Source organism: Crocuta crocuta, unplaced genomic scaffold (assembly GCF_008692635.1).
Source record: "Crocuta crocuta isolate KB4526 unplaced genomic scaffold, BGI_CrCroc_1.0 scaffold253, whole genome shotgun sequence".
Lineage (NCBI taxonomy): Eukaryota > Metazoa > Chordata > Mammalia > Carnivora > Hyaenidae > Crocuta > Crocuta crocuta.
This window is the reverse complement of record NW_027529451.1, coordinates 6,754,738-6,774,283: the sequence shown is the minus strand read 5'-3', so window position 1 is coordinate 6,774,283 and position 19,546 is coordinate 6,754,738.

Below are 19,546 nucleotides of genomic sequence, written 5' to 3'. Positions count from 1 at the left end.
TTTCCTTACACTCCATGGTCGATCGATGTCTTTCTCTCTCTCTCTCTTTCTGTCTAGCAGAGAGCACAAGTTGGAGAAGAAGAGGGTAGGAACACAGGGAGCTATATTTTCTAGTAAATGTTAGTCTTTTTCCAGTAAATGTTGTCTTTGCTTTTGTTTTTGTTGTTGTTTGTGACAGACACCTCCTGTTCTGGAGAGGGAACATCTTGATTCATGGAAACAAACTGCAGAAAGGACATGGGCATGACTGGCTTTGAAACCAATAAAACTCAGAATGGGAACCCTGCTTAGGACTTTCCATCTCTTATCTCTGTTTCTCTTAGTGCCGGGTACATCCCTCCTACGGATGACCAGCTTTCTCCACAAAGCAGGTCACATGGCTTCTGTCAGTATCTGGATTCATAACTCATAACGCTCACCTTAAGAAACTGACCATCTTTGCTTTGTACCCATTCAAAAACTTCAAAAGAAGAACTTGGATTGATAACACATCTCTTGTGGTGTGAGGGGCACAAATGTTCCTATAATTGGCATCCCTATTGAACCCACATGAGAAGACAGAGCAATTAATGTTCACTGCCAGTTTGAGTTTCTTTATATAAAAAACAGAGCACTTTTTGTATGGAGGGAACTGTTATAAATGCTTTGCAAATATTAATTCATTTACTCCTCATATCAATCCTTCAATATCCTGTTAGTATTTTCTATCTTGAGATGAGGGAACTGAGGCAGGGGGCATCTGCAGAATTGAACAAGGAACAACGGGGCAGAGGGGACATATCATGGATTCACATAACATAGCCTGCTTGGTACTCCTGGGGGACATGGCACTGAGAGCTACTTTCTTACTCCTTTTCCATCTCTCCTTCCTTTTTCTTCATGCATTTTTACCCTCTTGCTGCGTACTTTCCCATATAACCTCTAGCATGGCAGTCTTGTTGCCCATTTCCCTGCCCTTCTCCCCCAAGGACAGAGGAATAATCTCTATCTGGCTGTGATGTCAAATGCTAAATATATCAGCATTCCTTAAAGAAGCAATTTGTTTTCTTTCCTCAAATGTATCACATGCAGTTAAGTGGCACCGACTTGTGCCCTCGCTGACCAAATTTCACAGAGATAGCCTGTCAGAGGCTAGAGAATCTTTTGAGAAATGGATATCTTCTCTATGGAAATATCCCAGTTACCATTTCTTGTGGGAAACCCAGCGTCACCCTGGAGATCTGTGGCCATCAGGAAAAGTAACCAAGCTGAAGCGACATCCATCTTCATTCCCAGTGGGGACACCACCATTTTCTCTAACGCGTTCATCTTGAGCGATAGAAAACTCTAACTAAATAAACGAAAAAAGATGGCAGAAAATAATCCACAGTGACTTATGCATCTTTCTCCATCCATAAATAACTTTATATTTCACTTCTGGCAGCTGAGCTGAGCCAGAAGGTAATGAGCCATTGTGGAAAACCCATCTGTTGCTCATAAGGGGAAAGGCCGGATTTATTGAGGAAGAATCTGGAGCGTAAGTCCTGTTATTGTTAATGGGAGTTGCACATCTAATTGGTCATGCTGAAAATATGCCCTATTATATTCTTTCACTGGCCAGATGGATGTGTTCAGCTGCAATGCTGAGAAGAAAAATGTACCTAAAGAATTTGAGAGTGGGAGTGGATACCACAGCCGGTAGGGAACTGACAGTTCTAATGAGGATGGATAGTACTTGTCCATGGCCTTGATTTAAAGATGTTTTCAAAAGAATGCAAAGGGCCCAAAACAGGTATTTCTAAATGGGGTCACATAGTCCAGTCCCCTGGAGTGGATGGTGTTGAATCATTTCAGCTGGGCCCCACTAGCCCTGTAATTTGAAACACCTCTACCTCTCATGCCTCTGTAACATTGCCCACTGGTACTTAATAATTGCTTTGAGACTTTCTTAAAATGGTGCTGGATAATTGCAACTGAAAGCCCAGTGTCCTCTTTACCACGGTGGTTGGAAGAAAGTCTGGGAAATTAAAGGCAAGTGTTGCCTTGTACGCAGAATTTCCCCCAATCATGTTTAAATCAGATTTGGGGCAGTAAGTCTGCTGACAGAAATGAGGCACTGTATCTTGACACAGTTTCTGGTACATTGCAGGTGCTTAATAAATGTTGAGTGGAGGAGAACAAAATAAACTAACAATAATATGTAAAACCTTTGCACGTTGTGTCTGAAAGGCATCTGAGAGATTTGGTTGGTCAAGGTACATTAACTACTATAACTAACAATCCCTAATTCTCAGTAACTTAACAAAGGTTTAGTGCTTTCATGTCATGTTCCAATGTCCTGGATGTGGAGAAGGGCCACGTGGTCAGGGGAAGAGCAAAGTGCTCCATGCTGTTATTCTCCATCTTGTTATACTCTCAACTTCCATATGTGGCCTCCAAGGTCACCACAAAAGGGGGAGAAGAGTGAAGGGGATGGATTCCAACCAAGCCTTGGGTAAACTGCATTACTGCCAACGCTTGCACTGGCCCAGACTCAGTCATCTGGTCTGAAGCAATAGAGCTGAGGTTGGAAAATGTAGTCTTCCCATATGCTCAGTGGGAAACTGAGCGGGATTTGGTGAACCCATGGAATTGTCACCGTCCCTGAGATACTTTAATCTGATTCTTCATTTTGCAGATGGAGTCCCTGAAGGTCTAAGACTGGGTGACCTTCAGCAAGTCCCATGATGGCTTGGGAACCATCAGGACAAGAACTTGATTTCCTACGGCTTGACATCGCTGTGTGGGGGAAAGAGTGAAGCGGAGAAAGAACACAGGAGAGTTTGTTAGGAGCCCTAGAGAAAAGTTGAATCATCCAAATCCTTGTTCCTGGCTCTGTCATCAGGCTGGGGAGTCCTTGCTCACTCCTTGATTCCCCTTCTATGAAGTGAGCAATTGAACGGATGATTGGTCAAGTCCCTTCAAGCTCTAACAAACTCGGCCTCCGTTGAGACGTTACAAAGAAGAAATAACAATGACAAGAAATGCAAGGCTGTCAAAGATCAGCAAGTCTGTGTGAGGTGAGGCGTGGCAATGAGGCAGGAGAACGAGGTAGAGGGAGCCCTATGGACATTGCAGCTTATGAAGACTGAAGATAGGCCTGTCATCCTGCAGGGACCCGGGATGGTGAGCACCTTCCCGGAGTCCACTTCCCCTCCCCTTGCGTCTCCCTAGCTCCACCATCCAACCTAGGCTGGTGGCCGTCCTCTCAGAGCCCCATGGTGTAAGCTCCCGCTGTCTCATTGCCACTAGGTCAAATGCAGCCAGACCAGAGGCGGGGCCAAGGGGAAACAGCTGGACAACTGCCCCTCTTCCTCCTTTCTCAGGAGCTTATCTCTCACACTCACCTTCAAGTGTGCAAGCTGTAGCAGGACAGAGATTAAGGTGACAGGAGTCGCTACAGGAGTTTCCTTAGCTGCTCGAGGCCAGCCGAGCCTGAAACTGTCCCCATGCAGGGCGATAACAGGCTTCCACCTCAAAGTCACCATCAGCAGTCTCAAATCCCTTTTCAATTCTGCCCACTTTGGTTCGCTCAAAAGCTAAAAGGATCAACTTCTGAAATCAGCCTTTCCCTTAAACACGACCAAGTAGCAGCCAAAGCCTAAACAGAGGTAATCCTCCTACGAGCGGCACTTGAGGCTCACCAAGCACTCTCATCTCAGGGTTCTCAAGTCCTTTTCAATCCTGAATAGCTTTCTCTAAGGCCCCTGCTCTCAGAGCCCAGTAGAAGCGATGTGGAGGCTGAGCACTGGAGTGGGGATGGATGGGGGGCCAGGGGTGGGCAGGGCTCTAAAAGGCACCAGGGAGCTCCATTGCATGTCCATATTTCACCAGGTTTCCGTAAACACAGTGAGCAGAAATAAATAAAACCTTGCTTGAAATAATGGGTATCGTATTGAGGCAGCGTTGTTCAAATCTGGAGAGGGAGCAATTATGAGGTAGGAAATCTAGAATTATGGGTTTCACACACCTGGACCCCACTGACGGTGGTCCCCTGGCTGAATCCACCACTTAGTATTTCTCAGGGTCTCTCTGTCTTCACTTTAGTCTGGCTTAATGTGGCAACATTTTCTAATCCTTATGAGAGACCTGGATACTAGGTTTTGGACTGGTAACTCTCAAATGGGTTTATGTTTGTGGAAGGTAGACATTTGTAGCTACACAATCAGGCATGGTGGGTGTCATCATAATTTCTTCTTTTGTGGCCATCAGCCTGAATCAGACTTTAGCCTTCGTCTGAAGGTGATATCATGGTGATATTGGCTGATTTTAGAGACCTCACTTCTGCAGATTGTCCATCAGGCAGCTCCTTCTGAGAGCTCCCTGTCTCCCCAGGGTTGCTCCCAGCAGAGGGGATAGTACGTCTTCTCTGCTTACACGATCAATGCCGTCTAACCCCTTCCCAGACTGGAGGACACCTTTCTTCTTTCCTTTATTACCTTCAAAGCCATTCCACTATTTCCTTTCTGCCTTCACATTTCATTACCCTTCGCTCAGCTGAAGTCTAAGGAAAGGAAAGTCAAAGTCTCCTTATTTGAAAAGGAGAAGTGAAAATTATAGGATGACTTAAAATTATTATAATAAAGTATCTTCCCAGATGCTGTGACTAACAAAACTAAAAGCACCAGTCCCTCGAATTAGAGAGGAAACAAAGCAAAGGCAGGAAGATGGCCAGAAGCCGGCCATGAATAGGATGTATGAGTCTGTGATGCATTTTCTTATAACTGTTGTTTGCTGTAACCATGCCTGGTAGATCCTGAGATTTACTAAAAACTGCTTGTGGCTTCGGTGTTTTCAAGGCACCTTTCTCAAAGATTGTGTAAATATTTTCTTTGCTGTGATAGTTAAAGATTTAGGGGTCAAAGAGTTTACCCAGCTCATCCTTCATCTGAAATACTTAGTCAACTTCCACCACGAACCAGAACTTTCTCTTGCGGAAACTCATTCAGATAATGGTTTTGGGACCAAATCTAAGTTTCCTCTGGTTGATCACAATTCCATCCTCTAGTCCAGAGTTGTGGAAGTTGTTGAGAAGGAAATTAACCTCTGCAAGTTTTCCATTGTGTGCCAGACATTTTTAGGGCTCTTTTTATATGTGCTTCATACAAATGCTGAAAGGTAGCAATTATTGTCTCCATCATAAAGACACAGAGAGAGATTCAAGGTGGTTAAATAATTTGCCAATTACAGTGCCCTCGTTTTGCAACAATGCCCTTCCCACCACACGAGGCTGACTGCCATCTTATACCCAGCCACCTACAAGAATGTTATTTCCAAGACCACTGTCACATCTGCACTAAGTTCTCCAGGTTAGTCATTCTCTCACCGTTGTTCTGTTAATAAGAGCAGGCAATGTTTATTGAGGGCTTTACTGTGGTCAAGACCTCTGGTCAGCACTTCACATGGGTCATCTCATTTAAATAGCTCATCAAACAGTGCCTGGGTAGCTCAGTAAGTTAAGCACCCAACTTGGGCTGCCTCAGGTCATGATCTCATGTTTCATGGGTTGGAGCCTGGCATCAGGCTCTGTGCTGACAGCTCAGAGCCTGGAGCCTGCTTCAGTTTCTGTATGGCCCTCTCTCTGCTCCTCCCCTGCTCACACTCTATCTCCCAAAAATAAATAGACATTAAAAAAATTAAATAACTCAAGAAACCTATGAGGCAGATATCCATTTTATAGTCAGAGGGTCCTTCACTACTTTGTGCATGAGGGTGTGTGGCTTGATGTTTCTGAGCACTGGATCTAGGGTAGACCACTTAAGATTCAAAGTCAGCTCTTCCAGTGAGAAGTTGTATTTTTTCTTAAGCATAAGTTTCTGGCCCATACAAAGACCCACCCTGCGATTTTGGAGTTGTTCGCCCTACACTCTGACCAACTGAGCTAAGCAGGCAACTGATCAAAGTTGGCTTTTGCAGTTATAGCCTTGGGGGAGTGAGTTTCTCTAAGCCTTGGTTCCCTTCGTGGGAAAACATAAGTGTAATAATAGTCACCACCTCAGGGGTTATTGGGAGGTTTAATTGCCATCATCTCTGGAGAATGTCTGGTATGTCATAAGTGCATAATACGTGTTAGTGACAATTATTGGGCACCTCAAGATCTCTCCCCACCATGGTTGATAATTCATAAAGCTACTCAATTTTGTTAATAGGTCACTAAAAATTAAATACCGTACAGCCAGGGCAATTTGACCAATATAAAAAAAGAGGAGTTTAATCTGCCCTTTGTCTTCTGGCTCTCTCTAGCAAATGAGCCCAAGAGCACTCTAGCTTTTCAGAACGTACTATTATTATACTTTATATACATATAGAAGTCACAGGTAGCTGGGCTTTCTTTGCAAAGAATTTAGGAATACAGGGAGACAATGAAACGTGGCCAAGAGCTACTAGGTTTGTGTCCTTACCCAGTCTGTGATTAAATTAAGGTCTTTTAAAAAATTTGTTTATTTATATGGGGGGAGGAGGGGCAGAGAGAGTGGAAGGCAGAATCCGAAGCAGGCTACAGGCTCTCAGCTGTCAGCACAGAGTCCGAAGAGGGGCTCCAATCAGGAACCATGAGACCATGACCTGAGCTGAAGTTGGACGCTTAACCAACGGAGCTACCCAGGCTGCCCTAAAATAAGTCTTGCTTACACTTCTTTGGCAGATGGTTGCCTGCTTCCCCTGAGGCAGTCTGCTTCCCAAAGGGATTGCCTTTGCAATTTCAAGTGTCTGCACATTTTAAAATTGTTTATTTCTCCTGTAGAGGCAGGTTCAACCCAGCATGTCGCTACTTCGTGCGCAAGGAAGATGAAGGTTCTGCAGTTTTACCACAGTATGGTAGAATGTATTAGTAAATATCACTAAATTAGCATTATCTTTCTGCATCTTTTTTTAAGGCACTGCCATGTTTCATTCTAGGAAGGAGCTTCCTTCATCATCCTTGGCCCCAGATTCCCAGCCCTGATAGAGGTGATGACCCCAAACTATGATAATGCGAGCACATAAGTATCATTGGTAGCACTTTGAATTTAAACTTTAGCTTAACACAGAGACTGCATCACAGCATTAGTCCGGTCTTACAATGGGAATTGTTCAACTACCACATTAGGACATCTGAGGACAAAATCCTGAGTGACTAATGCATTCCCTTTCCTACCTCCTTGCCAGACTTCCGGAGGAAACACTAACTGTAATGCAGTGAGCTTCAGTAAGTTTGTGGGGGGTTTTTTCTTCCTAATAAAGGCTTTCCTCAGTGGGGAGCAGAATGTCAGGGTATGAGATGATCACTATGTACCTCTTGTTTTGTTCCAGTGAAAAACACCTTAATAAATGGCAATTAAAGCCAAGCAATCAAAATACACTACATACAAGATGTATGAATCTCAGTAAATTAATGTTGAGCAGAAGAAGACCAACACAGTCTCCATGGTATGATTTCCCCTGTACAGGGCTGAAAACAGGGTATGCTAATCTATGGCTAGAACTCGGGATAGTAGTTGCCTTTGGGGAAATAGTGGCTAGAAGCAAGATCAAGAATTTCCAGGGTGCTGGTTACATTTTATTTATTGATCTGGGTATTGGTTATAATGAATGTATACAATTTGGAGAAAAGTATTAAGCTAAAATGATTTGTATACTTGTCCTTATGTTATACTTTAATGAAAAGTTTACTGAAGTCAGGAAATCAAAAACACTTGAAAATTTATTCCCACAAAGGCATGCAAACAGAAGAGCTTGTTAAATATTGTGAAAATTTCCAGAAAAATTAGGTATTTTTTTTGGGGGGGGTCAGAATTTTAGCTAGAGAAAGCAGGGTTGAACAAAGCCATCATTAGCAGATGGACAGCCAGAGGATAATAACATTTTTCTCTTTTCCTTTCTCTATCTTCAATTTTTGGAAAATGATACCTTTTTGAAAGAAGGAGGGATTTACAGAATTTCAATATGAAAAAGTATGTACTCTTTGCTTGCTACTCACCCAAACAGCAAAAGTATCCCTCTCTGTCTTAAAGATAAGCCAGGTCATTAAATCAATTTCGTACAGGTTGACAGATTGTTTTTGTTTGTTTGTTTGTTTGTTTGCTTTTTAGAAAAGAAAGCTAATAGTGACCGTATGTTCAATTGTAACCTACCAGGATTTCATTTCTTGGCCCGCAGAACGCTGTCCTAAAAAGAGATGTCTTTGTAAATGTTTTTCTCCAAAGGAGTTGGGCACATTGAAGAGGTTATCAGTTCCTCCTCCTCACATCCTAAAGCACTATTTTTAATTGTTCTTCTGGAAAACTTCCTCAGACCTTGCAGTCTGGGCTAAGAGGCTCTCCTTTTGAGCTGCTGGGGTGCCCCTAGGCTACCTCTGTCATTGGATTTGGTATATTTCGGCTTGTCAGTTTACTTACTTATCTTTCATCTGGTCACGTATGCAGTTTGGCCAGAGCTGAGGAAGACGTGGGATGGTTCTGCCTCTGTTCCCTCAGTCCCCCTCAATACCCACCTGTAGCTGCAGAGGACAGGGATGGTACTTCTGACAGCTTCCCACTTTGAATGCCACAATGCTGTCCTTTTCTACAAAGTTGGAGCAATTGCTTCTGCCACATGGGGCAGACTGAATGTGATGGTGACTCAGTGCTTCACAACTAGCAAGGGCTGGGTATTGATGGATAAATGCCCCAGTGTCTGGTTATCTACTTCTGCATGAGACACCGTCCCAAACTTAGACCCAGCCAGCGGTGTTGATCTCAACTGGGAGCTCACCAACCATGGAAGTCAGGGATTTGGAAGAAGCAGAAAGAGGTATCTTGTCTCTGCTCCATGACATTTGGGCTCCATTTCAGAAGATGCAAAAGCTCAAGTGATAATGACTGAGGGTGAGAATCATCAGGAGGCTTGCTCACTCACTTCTCCGGCAGTGAGGTACTGGCTGTGGCTTGGTCCTCACTGGCCCCGCTGGCATGTGTCGCTCCCTATGTCATTTCTCTGGGAGGGCTAGCTTGGGCTTCTTCACAACCTGGATGCTTGAACCTGAACATCCCAAGGGAAACAGGAAGAGGCTGTATTGCTCTTTATGTGACAGCCTCTGAAATTGTATAGCACCCTTCCCAGCAAAGTCACAGCCCCACCCACATTTGAGGGGAGGAAGCATAAACCCTAGCTCTTAAATGAAAGAGCCTCAAGGTCATGTTGTAAGAAGAGCATACAGAATGGGAGTGTACTTCGCTATATTTGGAAGAAGAATACACCATGCCCAGTTTCCTTGTCCCTCACTGGGATGATTCTGAGATGTGTTCTCCATGATTCTTTCAAGTGTCCCCAGTAGGAATCGCTCTCAGCTTCCTGTAGCAATAACCTGTTCATAAATACACAGCGGGCTGGCTTTTCCAGTGTTCTTGTTTCACTTCCTCTCCTTCGCCGCTTGTGTTTCCTGAGGTCACCTGCCGACGACCACCTGCATCCAAGTCCTTGCCTATGGACTGCTTCTGAAAAAACTCAAATAAGGGGAATTGAGTCATTTTTCTCTGTCTAGCTGGAGTCTAACAGCATGGCTACAACATGGTTAGCTCTTAATAAAAGCAAACTGGAAAAACAGATATGCTCACTTCATGGACTGAGATAGAGATATAAGGAAAACATTGGCAGAGCAGCTACTTTTAGAGCTAAAAATATAGCTCCTAGAGGCACTATCTTAGTATTTTCTTCTATCCACAAGCCCAAAGTTATTAAGTTCTTCCAGCATTAACGAAGCATCCCTCAGGTCTTCTGGAGGTAGGATCATAACTGGCCCATATGATTTGACTCCTGCTGTTACTATCTTATTCCACCACAACCCTGAGTACCCCCTGCCCACGTGGACTTCCTCCTCACTCTCTGTAGGCTCAGACACCTCTGTTGGGCCATCTTCCGCTCCCCACCCTATGTGAATGTGCTCTTTACCATGCCTGGGTTCTGACATCCTGCTCTGGGCACCTGTGATGCCCCGCACCCAAAGATGCTCATCTTGCTTGTCTGCTTCTAATGACCTTCAGACTAAATTAATCAGGAAGGAACAAAAAGGAAAGGAAGAGGTAGGGGACTGGAACGAACAAAGAGGAAGAGAGTCCTTATTATTGGAAATGACAAAACCTCAAGGAATTGACTCATGTGAAATAAGAGGTGAAATAAGAAATAAACTATGGCCCATGAAATGTGATTTGCACACTTACAGTAAGAATTATAACTATCACAGGGACCAGTAATATTTATTCTGGCATGATGGGGGCACACATTATTCTTGTCAAACTTCACAGGGCACCAAATCACAGTTAAACGTCACATTATCGATTCATCTTGGGAAATCTCAGCCATTGGCCTGTAAATACTTAAAATTCTTTAGTCATCCCATTCTGTTGATGTGGACAAAGACTTACACAGGAATCAAGGAGGTGATGGTGAGCTTCCAGTTAGAACAAAAAGATTAGATTAGTGTCTCTCACTCTTAGCTGCCCTGGGAATACTTTATAAAATACACATACCTAGGCCTACCCCAGACACATCAACTAAAAATCTCCTGGTGGGGGGGGTGGGAAGGAGGAATTAATTTTTTTTTTTTACAAACTATCTAGGTGATCATAATGAGCAAGCTTGATTGAAAACTATTGAGTTAAATATCTCAAATGTAGAAATGCTAACTACATCAGTTTATGATATTTTATTGCATTGGCTCATTGGGGGATATCTGAAATACTTGAATTTGATTAAGGCCCCCTTTTCCATTTCACCATGCAAGGTATTTCACTGCCAGTGCTTTTTTTTTTTTTTTTTTTAATGATACTCTTGTTTTTCTATACTTCCATGCCTGATGAATGCCTTTCTACCTGACATAATTTTCTTCTTAGGTATTGCCGATCGTTCAGTCAGGCTATATTCAGAAAGACTTCATATATCTGGCTCAGAAGTAATGCGTTGATTTGAGCCTCCACAGTTAGCATGTGGGTAGCTTCCTAGCATGTAAGAAGTACTTTTTATATTTATCTCATTTAAGAATCACGATAACCCTATAAAGTAAATGTGGTCCCATTGTACTGATGAGGTTGAAAGAGATTAAGAAACTTGTCCAAGGCTATTGAACAACCAATTTTGATTTTCAAATCCTATGCTCGCTCTGCCTCCCATGTTTTAACTTTCAAAGGCCAATTCTTTTTTTTTTTTCATTTTTCTATTTTCTTAGAGAGAGTTCTGTAATTGTGGCATTTGAGTGCTAACGACAATCACCGAAATATAATTCCCTAAAAACTGGAATTTAATAAGAGTCGGGGTAATTCTGGATGGCTGCCAAAGGGACTTATTAACTGTGATGGAAAAGCCAAAGGGAAGCATTCACAAGCAAGATTCGTGTGCCGACCCAGATGGACTCCTGCAAGACTAAAGCACAATACGGCCCATTGGAAGGGAACACAGAGACAGTCTTGGTTTCTTTGCACTGTAAGCATGTATTCTTGACCAGCTTGAGTACAAAGGCTGAAAAGCAAATCGTTTGGCCAAGGACTTGGCATTTGAATTTTTCCCAGAAGCCGCATTCAGATATATAAAAGTAATAAATTTAAATATTACTTGAAAATGTCTACTTATGTAATCCTTGGTAGTTCTCAAGTTAAGTGTTATTATTAATATCTTTCCAAGAGCCAGTGACTGATTTTTTCCCCTTATTTCTAGTAACATGAATCACTTATAACTTGAAATGCATGGCACATAAGACAGAAACGAGAGAAAGAAAGGGAGATGGGAGATAAAGTAGGCAAGAGAAAACAAGAAACTGACCTTGGGCCTAGGTGGGTGTCAAAGCATTACTTGTTTCATAGGAGAACGCGTCTCAGAAATAGGTTATACCTCTCTGCATGAATTTCACTGTCCTAAGAAGATGGAAAATCTCTCAGGTCATTAATGACCAATGGCATTTGCATTTCATTGTTTACCAAGGGGAAAAAAAAACAATTAAAAATGAGTAATCAAAGATCCATTTTATCAGTCTAAGAAAGGATTGCATAAAATTCTGAATTTGCTTTGTTCTTTATCACTGGAAACTTTTCTAGGCATTGATTTGTGAATCCAACTTGCTTTTATGTTCCAGGATCAGGTATTAAAGGAAAATCATAAACCACATGGGGATGACTTAAATAAAGAAGTTTCCTGGATGGCTCTATGAGTATTTTAACTAATTCATAGATGCGGTAATTAGTCATCATGACCTTGGGATAACAGACTAACCCTGAAGGTCACTCCAGAAGATTAGAATACTCTAAGCTTTGTTCTTTCCTCTTTTATTTCCCTCTCCAAGGACTTGAACGTCGGAGCTGCAATCTGTGAAGTGGCGGTCTTCAAAAATTTTGGTCATATATTTCTGTAGATTAAAAAGAAATCAAGTTTGTGAATATATCCCCAATAATAGTAGATATATAGCACTGTAGTTATATAATAAATACATCTTAATATATAGGCATAGTATTAAAATGGTGAAAGTGTGAGAGAAAAATAAATAAATGTTTTATTATTTTAATTTTGTACTCCACTTTGAAGGCTATTTCTTACACTTTCCTGTGTATGCAAATCATCTGGACATATTGTTAAAATACAGATTTTATGCGGTAGGGCAGGCATGTGGCCTGAGAACTTACATTTGAACAAGCGAGCAGATGCTACGGATGCTCTTGATCCATAGACCACATTTTTAGCAGCAAGACTCAAAATAAAATATCACATTTCATAAATTATTTTTCCTGTTTAGCACATTTCAGAAAATGTAAGAGCATATTCTTGGCCCAGGAAGCCTACCAAAGAACTAGTAGTCATACCTCTGGCTTTGTTTGAAAAATGACGTCTCCAAATAGGCCTGTGCTGCTTCTAACCCTCTGCAAGTAAGTCTGCCTCCCCCAAAATCTGGGCTTCTATAATGATGATCTGTTGGATAAACTCTTCTGACTGTCAGTCTTTCTGCATATAGTTTCCCTCCCAAATACAGTACCTTGAGCTTGTGTTTGGTGACAAAATCTTATTGGCTTAGTACCAACAAAATTGGGACTAAAGTGAGGTCTTAGGCAAAAGAGACAAACAAACCAAAAAACCCATACATACATATACAAGAAGTATCAAAAACTCAGGAATCAAAATAGATAATATGATTCAACATTTAAACATAAAGTTGGCAGACAAAAGTTGATCACCATCTGCTTTTGTCAATAAAGTTTTATTGGCCCCAATATTCTTCCTTGCCGACCAGGTTAGATGCTACACACTACAGCACCTGTGGGCCATTTCAGATACTTCCTAAATGTCTTCCTCCAGGTAATTGTTAATAACAATGAACTAACAATTAAAAAAATAAATCATAGTGCACAATATTTGGAGGAAAATCTAATACTTATAACATCAATGCTCTGAGTTATTTAAAGCTGAGAAGGAATATTTAAACACATAATGTCTTTTAATGGAATTAGCCTGAAGGATTGAATAAAGGCTCCATTGAGAAAAACATTATCCTAGTTGACTAAAATCTGTTCCCTAATTTCTCTGCTATGAGTGGAATGCAGGAAGTACCAGATGTGTTGGTATTTCTACCCAGGGGGAGAGAAAAACTACTTTTAAATACCTACAAAGAAGGAAAACCTTCAAATTCCGTGCTAGGGGATGTCTCCACCTATCAGTGAATGACTGAAAAATCCACTCAGTCTTCCACACTGGAAACTTTAATGCAGTCTTTAGTTTTCATTTGTCCACATTCAGTTGGCTGCTAAGTTGCTTCAGCTATATTCCCCAAAGGTCTTTTGACTCTGCTTTTTATGCTTTCTAGTCCTTCTGCTTCTCACCCTTCACCTTCTGCTTCCTGCACTCCACTTACAGAATTGAGGTTCCTCGAATCCCAACTCATTCTCCACATTGCCACCAGGTAATCCTTCTAAAATTAATATCCAGTCATTTCATGTTACAGCTTTAAAATTTCTGAAAGCTTCTTGCTATGGGGAAATTACACTGCATTCAGTCTGGTTAGCCTTATCTCGCATGATTTCCCATGCCCCACCATGGCTACTTGGCACTATGTCTGCTGAGATGACTGAGAAATATATACTCTCTTCCCCTGGGAAATCATGGATCTTAAGGCCTCGAGCCACTTAATGTGTTTTGTTTTTATGGAAAGGCCACCTAGCTTAGAACAATACCCTAGGGGGAAAAAGTAGAACCAATAATTGAAAACAAAAACGGAGATAGTTAGAAAGAGGAGAGAGGGGTGAGAGGAGAGGATTTTTGATACTTGAAGGATGCAACCATGCCTGAATCAGTCTACATCTCAATATATGTCTAGATAGCTTTATATAAGACAAGAAATTCCTTCTCTTTAGACTAGTATGAGTTGGGTTCCTGAGGTTGCAACTGAAAAGACTCCTGACCAATACAATAAACCTGATAAAATGGAAATCTAATGTTCATCATCATAAAATTGGTATATGTGGTTTTTTGGTTTCTGGTTGAGTTTTGCCAAAATGAAGAGCAGACAACAGACATTCTTGGGAGGCAGGAGATGAAGAGAATAAAATAATTAAAGATAGGTAAATAGTAACAATTCCTGTGAAGATTTTTCATATTCTTATTTGGCCACACTTTAGAACTGTCTAAAACCAACTAGGCTCCTACGGCTACAAGTACATAGCTTTCAATATAGGTTCATTATTTGTGCTCAACACAACTGAGAATGAAACAAAAGAATATGCATTTTTCCAGAGCTGGTGTTTTTTCTTGCTCTGCTGGTCCTAATATTACTCAGAGGGGGAAAAAAACAAGAAAGCATTTATCTTCATTATTGCCTTTCTACTTGCATCTCTGCTGAGTGGCACAGTGACCTTCCTATCCCAGATGCTCAACATCTGTTCCCATTACCAGTTTGAAAATTCAGAGACTCAGTGTACAGCTGGACTTTGCATTTATTATGGTCACAAGTGGAATCTCCAAAACCAATGGGATTTACTATCTTAAATGACTCAACTGAAAGAAATACATGCCCTTAGTCCATTTGCTCCAGCTTGAGCTATTCGAGAGTCTGGGATGACCTTTGACTCTTGACCCCTCTCTCTTGCTGGCCCCAGCAAATGTGCTTGTGGAAATCAACAGTAGCCATTTGAAAAATATATTTGTCTTTATCTTAATTAGTTTAGTTTATTCTTTTTTTTTGAAAGATTATTAATTTTTGTGAGAGAGATTGAGAACGAGAGAGAAGGGGAAGGGCAGAGAGAATCCCAAGAAGTCTCTGCAGTATCAGCACAGAGCCTGACACGGGGCTTGAATGCATGAACCAGGAAATCATGACCTAGGCCAAAATCAAAAGGGGGACACTTAACCAATGAGAGGTATGGGAGTGAAATTAAGAGAAGAAGACATGTAGAGAATGACCTTCAGCATGTCCACAGCTAAAGTCCATACCTCAATAGTGTTAACTATTGTCTGCATTACCCACTTCCTGAGGTGGTAATACAATTAATGTGCCCCTTAATTATTTTACACTTTTATGCATCATACTTAATTTGTCCTCTGAAAAATGCTTTCCAAATATAACCTGCAGATCGACCACAGCTCACCTACTTACAAAGACCATGGTGTGTACTCTTCAAACCTCCAGAAGCTAAGTGGAGAGAAGATGTTGGATCAAATGTTAGTGTATAAGACTTTTGTTGCATTGACAAGCTTTCTATCAGTTAACATTTCATCAAAAAAAGGAAATAAAGCGCTTTCATTCTGGGCATTTACAACTCAAACCAGGAATCCTTAAAAAGCAATATATGTTTTCTTTCATGAACAGACCGTTCTTTCCTCACCAGCAAGTGGATAATGCAGGCAATATGTTAGCTGTTCTGACACTATTGAGGCGTGGACTTTGGTGGCAGCTGTCAGCAAGTGAGGCTGTGGACACGCTGAGGGTCACCCTCTACATGTCTTCTTCTCTTAATTTCACTCCCATACCTCTCATTAAGATGAGAAGTCTCACCTCCCTACGTGTGGCTTTCTCAGCAGCTTGCTGGCCTAGTCACTAGTTGGGCTGATTTATGATTTAATTTTATGGATGATATCACACAATTATCTCCAGATGGAATAATCAGGATGAAGAGCTGCCAACCAACATTAGGAAAGAAGCAGGTTCATCCAGCACCAGCCATTTCTGCACTGTAATTATTTTTTGTTTTGACTTCATAAATTTGTCCAGAGACATTGGGTGTTTCTTTCCAGCAGGGCCTCATTTGTCTAATTCAAATGAAATGATCTCATCTTGGTCCCCCTATTTCTCCATATTTCTCTGATCACTCCGCACCCAACAGTGAAACTCATAAATGATGATTTGTGAAGCTAAAGATATACGAAATCTAATCTGCCCAATTTATGATGCACTCATAGAGTCATCTTGATGAATTGCAAATCCTAAAGTTTTGATTTAGGCAAGCACTATGATGAGGGGCAGAGGCAGAGGACAAGCAGAGTTAGGTTCCCTCATCACTGAAATCACCTAAACAAATCTTACCAAGTCAACACCAGAAATATTAGGCCAGCTGTAATTACTGCGTCTATTGCTCTCACTGAGCTTTCCATTGCTGTGTGATCCTATGATACCAAAGGAGCTTTTCTTAATCCAACATGGCAGAATTCTGAAGGGCAATCCAGCTAGGTGTTCTCCATATTCCTTGTTTGTTTCCAAGAGTGAGGAGATCCCATGCTTCATTCTAGCCAGAAAGCATCACCATAGCCCATAAAAACACCTTAACAATGATCCCGTAGTTGGGTGTTGTTACAGACAAAAATAATAACACAGAATTATACTCATGTTATAATATATTAGACATATTCCTAACTTTCTAGATGCATGCTCATCTGATCATTTATTTACTTATTCAATAAATATTTATTTTTATGCAAGACTATGTTCAGGCTTATGGGCCATATATAGTTATGAATCGTACTCAAGTCACTGGAGTGGGGCGAGCCTGGTGGTTTTAGATTTCAAGTGAACATCCCTTTTCATCAGCATAATTGTCTCGGTTTCTGGTTGGGGGTACTGCCAAACCTTAGAATTGATCTCAGAAAGCTTTCTTTCAGTTTTTCTGAATTATCCTCACCTGGGACCACTATTATATCAAAATCAGGAAAATCTATAGTATTTAACCTCAAGATTTTATCAGGAAAAAAATGTCTTTGGAAAAGTGTCTCGGGGTGCCTGGGTGGCTCAGTCGGTTGGGCGTCCGACTTCGGCTCAGGTCAGATCTCACGGATCGTGGGTTCGAGCCTCGCATCGGGCTCTATGCTGACAGCTCGGAGGCTGGAGCCTGTTTCAGATTCTGTGTCTCCCTCTCTCTGCCCCTCCCCCACTCACGCTCTGTCTCTCTCTGTCTCAAAATAAATAAACTATAAAAAAAATTTTTTTAAAAAAGTGTCTCAAAACAATCATCGTGATTATTATGAGCATATTCTCACCTGAAATAGCACACATGTTACTGATTTAACTCACTGCATAAAAATGTCTTCACTATGTATTAATTAAGAGCTACTTCAAATGCAGCATAATATATGACATAGTCATAAGCTTTGAAGACAAATAGATTTGGTTCATATCGCAGACAGGATACGTAGTAGCCAGGGAACTTTGGGCAAATGACTTAACCACTCTATGCCTCCAGTTATGAATGTGATAATAGTTATTGTTGTGGTTTTTTAAATTGTGAAATAAAAGCACTTAGCATAGCATATGATAATTCAATAAATATTCTTAGCTCTCCCCTACTATTAATTTTAAAATGACCCTAAATCTCATAGTATTTCATTTCTTTCCATGAAAAGTTTCTAAATGCTGTGTTAGTGTGGTGTCACAGGTAGGATTGCCCAAAAGCAGAAATAGAGCAGTGTTTGGGGAAGCAAGACATTTATTAGGGATCAACACCTATGAATGGAAGAAAGCAGAAGCAGGATTGGGAAGAGGATGAAACTGAACTGTAATGAAAGTGGGGCGGAGCCTTGGGTGACCAGGCAAGAAACTCAACAAAAAGTATTACCCGCCAGAATTATGGTCATAATGGCTAGACTTTTATATCCCAATGACCCTCAGTCACTGAATGTGGGAATGGGCTGGAAACTGTGGGACCTCGTGTAGGAAGCTTTCTGCAACAGAGATAGACCCTGTAGTTTGATGTCAGCTAGAGGCTTCTACTTAGTGTGTTCCCTTCAGTTGGAAAGCAAGTCCTTCCTCCAAGTAAGAGATGGTCCATGCATCTCCACGTCTACCATGTGTGGTTTCAAATCACACCTTTACTATTTGCTACGTATGTAACTTACAACAATGATAATAATAGCCAATTTCTGTAAAGCCTGACTGTGTTCCAAGCACTATTTCCAAGTGTTTTATATCTCTTACATTCAACAACCCTGTGATGTAGATACTATCAGTATTCTCATTTTGCAAAAGAGGAAACGGAGGCACAGAAGAGTTAAGTCACTTGCCACAAGGTCACATAGAAAATGGCAGAATCAGATTCCAAATTCATCTAATTTTACTTCATAGCTTGCAGTCTAAGTCTCTAAATCTATCTGTAAAATAAAATTGATACTGAAGATTAAATAAGATTGGTTCTTAGGGGACATTTTAACTTGCTTTTTATAGTAAGGGAAAAGCATTGAGTTTTTTTACCATTGTATTAGTTAGTTATGTGTTTTTGTTTTTTGAGAGAGTGAGAGAGTGTGCAATCAGGAGAAGGGCATGGGGAGAAAGAAAATCTTAAGCAGACTCCATGCTCAGCACCGAGCCCAGTCAGCACAAAGCCTGGTCAACATGGAGCCCAATGAGGGGCTGGATCTCACAATAGTGAGATCATGACTTGAGCCAATATCAAGAGTCTGATGCTTAACCGACTGAGCCACCCAGGCACCCCAGTGGTGTGTTTTTCAATTACTAACTCAGTATCTTTATGTTTTGTCATCTATTTAGATTTTCTCATTTTTCTTGGGTCAGTTTTGCTAGTTTGTGGTTTTTTTTTCTTTCTCGGAATATGTTCATTCATCTAGGCTACTAAATTTGTTAGCATATCGTTGTTTATAATATTCCTTTATCATTCTTTAACTTCTGTAAAATCAATAGCAAGGCTCAGGCTGTATTTCTTTTTTTCTTTTCTTTTCTTCCTTTCTTTTTTTTTTTTTCCTGTTCAATGTAGCTGAAGGTTTGTCAATTTTGTCAATCTTTTCAAAAATACAATTTTTGGTTTCATTGAATTTGGTCATTGATATTCTATTCTCTATTTCATTAATTTCCACTGTAATCGTTACATTTCCTTCTTCCTGTTTGCTCGGGTTTCCTTTGTTCTGTTTTTACACTACGGTGAAAGTTTAAGTTATTGATTTGATATGATGATGACTCCTCTCTCTCTTCTTCCTCCTCCTCCTTCTTTTTTGTTTTTAATATAGATATTTACACATTTAACTTTTCTTCTAAGTACAGCTTTACCTGCCTCCTATATATTTGGTATGTTGTAGTTAGGTTTCACTCACCTTAAAGCATCTT